Raw genomic sequence first — 6,223 nt, forward strand, 5'->3', positions numbered from 1 at the left:
CACTTGTGCCTCCAAATTTCTAATGGAGGATCTTGTTTCATTCATGAAACTGAAAGTGGCCTTTGATAGATCAGAGACTATATTAGCTAAAGTAGAATTATTTTGTTCAGAGTTCTCTGTCTGTTGCTGAGAATATGATGGATATGGCTTACTATTATTCAGCCTATTGCGTCCACCATTGTTAAAGCCTTGTTGAGGCTTTTGTTGATCCTTCCAGGAGAAATTTGAATGATTTCTCCATGATGAGTTATAGGTGTCTCCATAAGGTTCACCTAAGTAATTAACCTCTGCCATGGCAGGGTTCTCAGGATCATAAGCTTCTTCAGAAGCTACCTCTCTAGTACTGTTGGATGCATGTTGCAATCCATTCAGATTTTGAGAGATCATGTTGACCTGTTGAGTCAACACTTTGTTCTGAGCCAGTATGGCATTCAGAGCATCAATTTCAAGAACTCCCTTCTTCTGAGGGACCCCATTATTCACGGAATTCCTCTCAGAGGTGTACATGAACTGGTTGTTAGCAACCATGTCATTGAGTTCTTGAGCCTCTTCAGGCGTTTTCTTCAGGTGAATAGATCCACCTGCAGAATGGTCCAGTGACATTTTCGAAAATTCAGAGAGACCATAATAGAATATATCTAATAGGGTCCATTCTGAAAACATGTCAGATGGACATCTCTTGGTCAGCTGCTTGTATCTTTCCCAAGCTTCATAGAGGGATTCACCATCTTTTTGTTTGAAAGTTTGAACATCCACTCTCAGCTTGCTCAGCTTTTGAGGAGGAAAGAATTTATCTAAGAAGGCAGTGACCAGCTTATCCCAGGAGTCCAGGCTATCCTTAGGTTGTGAATCCAACCATATTCTAGCTCTGTCTCTTACAGCAAAAGGGAAAAGCATGAGTCTGTAGACTTCAGGATTAACTCCATTCGTCTTTACAGTATCACAGACCTGCAAGAACTCAGTTAAGAACTGATAAGGATCTTCAGATGGAAGTCCATAAAACTTGCAGTTTTGTTGCATTAATGCAACTAGTTGAGGCTTAAGCTCAAAGTTATTGGCTCCAATGGCAGGAATGGAGATGCTTCTTCCATCAAATTTGGATGTTGGCTTTGTGAAGTCACCCAGCATTCTCCTTGCATTATTATTATTATTATTTTCGGCCATCTCCTTCTCTTGTTCGAAAATTTCTGAAAGGTTATCTCTGGATTGTTGTAATTTAGCTTCTCTTAATTTTCTCTTCAGAGTCCTTTCAGGTTCTGGATCAACTTCAACAAGAGTGCCTTTATCCTTGTTCCTGCTCATAAGAAAGAGAAGAAAAAAAGAAAAGAAAGAGGAATACTCTATGTCACAGTATAGAGATTCCCTTATGTTAGTAGAAGAAGAAAGAGGTAGAAGAATGAAGAAGGAGATTCGGATTTTTGGATGAGGAGAGGTGAAGAGAAGTGTTAGTAATTAAATAATTAAAATAGAAGAAGAAAAGAGAAAGGAATTTTCGAAAATAATTTCGGAAAAATGGTTAGTGATTTTCGGAAACTAAAGATGAGATGAGATTAAAATTAGAATTTAAAACAATTAAAAAGAATTTTTGAAAAAGAGGGGGAGAATTTTCGAAAATTTAGAGAGGGAAAAGTAGTTAGGTGGTTTTGAAAAAGATAAGAAACAAACAAGGAGTTAGTTAGTTGATTGAAAAAGATTTGAAATCAAAGTTTTAAAAAGATAAGAAGATAGGAGGTTAGATAAGATATTGTGAAATCAAATTTTGAAAAAGATAAAATTTTTGAAAAAGATAAGATAAAAGATAGAAAGATATATTTGAAAAGATATTTGAAAAAGATTTAAATTTAAAATTGACTTAACTAACAAGAAACTACAAGATAAGATTCTAGAATTTAAAGATTGAACTTTTCTTAACAAGAAAGTAACAAACTTCAAATTTTTGAACCAATCACATTAATTGTTAGCTAATTTTCGAAAATTGGATAAAAAGATAAGAAAAAGATTTTGAAAATATTTTGAAAAATATTTTTGAAATTTTCGAAAATTAAAAAAATGAAAAAGATATGATTTTTGAAAAAGATTTTGAAAAGATAAGATTTTAAAATTGAAATTTTGACTTGACTTGTAAGAAACAACTAATTTTTAAAAAATTTTTGACCAAGTCAACCCAAAATTTCGAAATTTTGGAGGAAAATAAGGAAAGATATTTTTGATTTTTAAATATTGAATGAAAAACACAAAAATGACCCAAAACATGAAAATTTTGGATCAAGACACAAGATGCATGCAAGAATGCTATGAATGTCAAGATGAACACCAAGAACACTATGAAGATCATGATGAACATCAAGAACATAATTTTGAAAAATTTTTGATGCAAAGAAAACATGCAAGACACCAAACTTAGAAATCTTTAATGCATGAAAAATATGAATGCAAAAATGCACATGAAAAACAACAAAAGACACAAAACAAGAAATCATCAAGATCAAACAAGAAGTCCTGTCAAGAACAACTTGAAGATCATGAAGAACACTATGAATGCATGGATTTTCGAAAACAATGCAAGAAAAAATTTAAAAGCATGCAATTGACACCAAACTTAAAAATTAACACAAGACTCAAACAAGAAACACAAAATATTTTTGATTTTTATGATTTTCTAATTTTTTTGTATTTTTATAAATTTTTTTTTCGAAAAACATTTTTGGGAAAACGAAAAATAAAAGAAAAATTTTGAAAAAGATTTTTGAAAAGAAAATTACCTAATCTGAGCAACAAGATGAACCGTCAGTTGTCCATACTCGAACAATCCCCGGCAACGGCGCCAAAAACTTGGTGGACGAAATTGTGATTCCCTTTTTTCTTGTAATTGGATTTGTAAAAGATGTATACTCTGAGGGCATTGTTTATTTTCTTCACAATCTCGTTCAACTAACCAGCAAGTGTACTGGGTCGTCCAAGTAATAACCTTACGTGAGTAAGGGTCGAATCCACAGAGATTGTTGGTATGAAGCAAGCTATGGTCACCTTGCAAATCTCAGTTAGGCAGATTAAAATAGTTTATGGGTTTTCGAATAATTAATAATAAAAAGAAGAAATAATAAAAGGGATCGAACACTTATGCAGATTCATTGGTAGAGGTATCTTTTAAGTATATACAGCTGCTGCATGGCTCAAGCACGCCTGCTCTCCTACTGCTTCTACTCAATTCTTCTTACTCCTTTCCATGGCAAGCTTTGTATAGGGGTTCAACATCAACTGTGGCTACTTTCATTCCTCACGGGGAAATAACCTGTGCGGCTGTCACTCGCACAGCTAACCAGTCTGGAGGCATCACCCATGGCTGATGGCTACATCCCATCCTCGCAGTGAAAACTATGCAAACGCACTCTGTCACAGTACGGCTAATCACCGGTTGGTTCCCGCTCCTACTGGAATAGAATCCCTCTTTTGCGTCTGTCACCAACGCCCAGCAGGTTAAAGTTTGAAGCACGTCACGGTCACTCATGATCGGAATCCTACTCGGAACACCACAGACAAGGTTGGACTTTCCGGACTCCCAGGATCCTACTCGGAACACCACAGACAAGGTTGGACTTTCCGGATCCAGATGAATGCCGCCAACTATCTAACTTATACCACGAAGATTCTGTTGGGGAATCTAAGAGATACGCATTCAAGCTCTGTTGCATGTAGAACGGACATGGTTGTCAATCACGCGCATTCATAAGTGAGAATGATAATGAGGGTAATCTGACTCATCACATTCATCATGTTCTTGGGTACGAATGAATATCTTGGAATAAGAATAAGAGAGATTTGAATAAAAGAAGATAGAATTTCATTAATACTTGAGGTACAGCAGAGCTCCACACCCTTAATCTATGGTGTGCAGAAACTCCACCGTTGAAAATACATAAGCAAAGGGTTCAGGCATGGCCGAATGGCCAGCCCTCTCCATGATCAAGTGACCGAATAATGAAAGACTTAAAGTGGTCAAAAGATGTCTAATACAATAGATAAATGTCCTATATATACTAGACTAGCTACTAGGGTTTACATGAGTAAGTAATTGATGCATAAATCCACTTCCGGGGCCCACTTGGTGTGTGCTTGGGCTGAGCTTGATGAATTCACGTGCTAAGGCATATCTTGGCGTTGAACTCTGAGTGATGACGTGTTTTGGGCGTTCAACTCCGGATCATGACGTTTTTCTGGCGTTTAACTCCAGACAGCAGCGTGTACTTGGCGTTCAACGCCAAGTTACGTCGTCATTCTTCGAATAAAGTATGGACTATTATATATTGCTGGAAAGCTCTGGATGTCTACTTTCCAACGCCGTTGAGAGCGCGCCAATTGGAGTTCTGTAGCTCCAGAAAATCCATTTCGAGTGCAGGGAGGTCAGATTCCAACAGCATCAGCAGTCCTTTTGTCAGCCTTCTTCAAAGTTTTGCTCAAATCCCTCAATTTCAGTCAGAATTTACCTGAAATCACAGAAAAACACACAAACTCATAGTAAAGTCCAGAAATGTGAATTTAACATAAAAACTAATGAAAACATCCCTAAAAGTAGCTCAAACTTACTAAAAACTATATGAAAACAATGCCAAAAAGCGTATAAATTATCCGCTCATCACAACACCAAACTTAAATTGTTGCTTGTCCCCAAGCAACTGAAAATCAAATAGGATAAAAAGAAGAGAATATACTATAAAGTCCAAAATATCAATGAATATTAATTTAATTAGATGAGCGGGACTTGTAGCTTTTTGCTTCTGAACAGTTTTGGCATCTCACTTTTTCCTTTGAAGTTTAGAGTGATTGGCTTCTCTAGGAACTTAGAATTTCAGATAGTGTTATTGACTTTCCTAGTTAAGCATGTTGATTCTTGAACACAGCTACTTTATGAGTCTTGGCTGTGGCCCTAAGCACTTTGTCTTCCAGTATTACCACCGGATACACAAATGCCACAGACACATAACTGGGTGAACCTTTTCAGATTGTGACTCAGCTTTGCTAAAGTCCCCAGTTAGTGGTGTCCAGAGCTCTTAAGCACACTCTTTTGGATCACGACTTTAACCACTCAGTCTCAAGCTTTTCACTTGGACCTTCATGACACAAGCACATGGTTAGGGACAGCTTGATTTAGCCGCTTAGGCCTGGATTTTAATTCCTTGGGCCCTCCTATCCATTGATGTTCAAAGCCTTGGATCCTTGCTACCCTTGCCTTTTGGTTTTAAGGGCTATTGGCTTTTTCTGCTTGCTTTTTCTTTCTATTTTTTTTTCACTGCTTTTTCTTGCTTCAAGAATCAATTCATGAATTTTTCAGTTCATCAATAACATTTCTCTTTGTTCATCATTCTTTCAAGAGCCAACAATTTTAACACTCATAAACAACAAGATCAAAAATATGCACTGTTCAAGCATTCATTCAGAAAACAAAAATTATTGCCACCACATCAATATAATTAAATCAAATTCACTAATAATTTCAAAAATTATGTACTTCTTGTTCTTTTGAATTAAAACATTTTTCTTTTAAGAGAGGTGAAGGACTAATGGATTTTATTCATAGCTTTAAGGCATGGTTTACACACTAATGATCATGAAGTAGAAACACAAAAACATAGACAAACATAATACTTAAAAACAGAAAACAGAAAGAAAATAAAGAACAAGGAATGAATCCACTCTAGTGGCGTCTTCTTCTTGAAGGACCAATGATGTTCTTCAACTCTTCTATGTCCCTTCCTTGCCTTTGTTGCTCCTCTCTCATAGCGGAATCTTTATTTCAAGAGTCCTTAGATAGTCTACAAAGCGGGCAAATTGCTTATCCTGTTCCGCTTGGCGGAGTTTTTGAGGATAAGGCATCTTGGCTTTATATTCTTCAACCTTAGATGCTGCAGGTTTATTCCTTACAGAAGTGGTTGAAGAAGCCTTGTTAGAGGGATTACTGTCAGCACTTGTAGGTGTCTGATCCCCCCTAGGCGTCTGAACGCCAGGATTGGGTGGAAAATGGGCGTTTAACGCCAACTTTTCCCCCTTTTCTGGCGTTTGAACGCCAGAACTGGGCAAGGAATGGGCGTTTAACGCCAGCTTTCCTTCCCTTTCTGGAGTTTGAACGCCAATAACATTCCTCTCTGGGCTCTTACTGTCCTCAGAGGGATTTTGAACAGTGGTTTGGTTGTCCTCTGTCAATTGTTCTTTGTTTGGCTTTTTACTC

At 36.8% G+C, this 6,223-nt stretch overlaps 1 non-coding gene across 1 annotated transcript; it reads left to right on the forward strand.

Moving 5' to 3' along the window:
• Positions 1-661: 661 nt before the first annotated feature.
• On the forward strand, positions 662-765 carry LOC114927385 (small nucleolar RNA R71). Its single transcript, XR_003817690.1, has one exon. It is a non-coding gene; the product is annotated as a small nucleolar RNA R71 (small nucleolar RNA).
• The last annotated feature ends 5,458 nt before the right edge of the window (positions 766-6,223 follow it).

The sequence above is a fragment of the Arachis hypogaea genome, unplaced genomic scaffold (assembly GCF_003086295.3).
Source record: "Arachis hypogaea cultivar Tifrunner unplaced genomic scaffold, arahy.Tifrunner.gnm2.J5K5 arahy.Tifrunner.gnm2.scaffold_421, whole genome shotgun sequence".
NCBI classification, from domain to species: domain Eukaryota; kingdom Viridiplantae; phylum Streptophyta; class Magnoliopsida; order Fabales; family Fabaceae; genus Arachis; species Arachis hypogaea.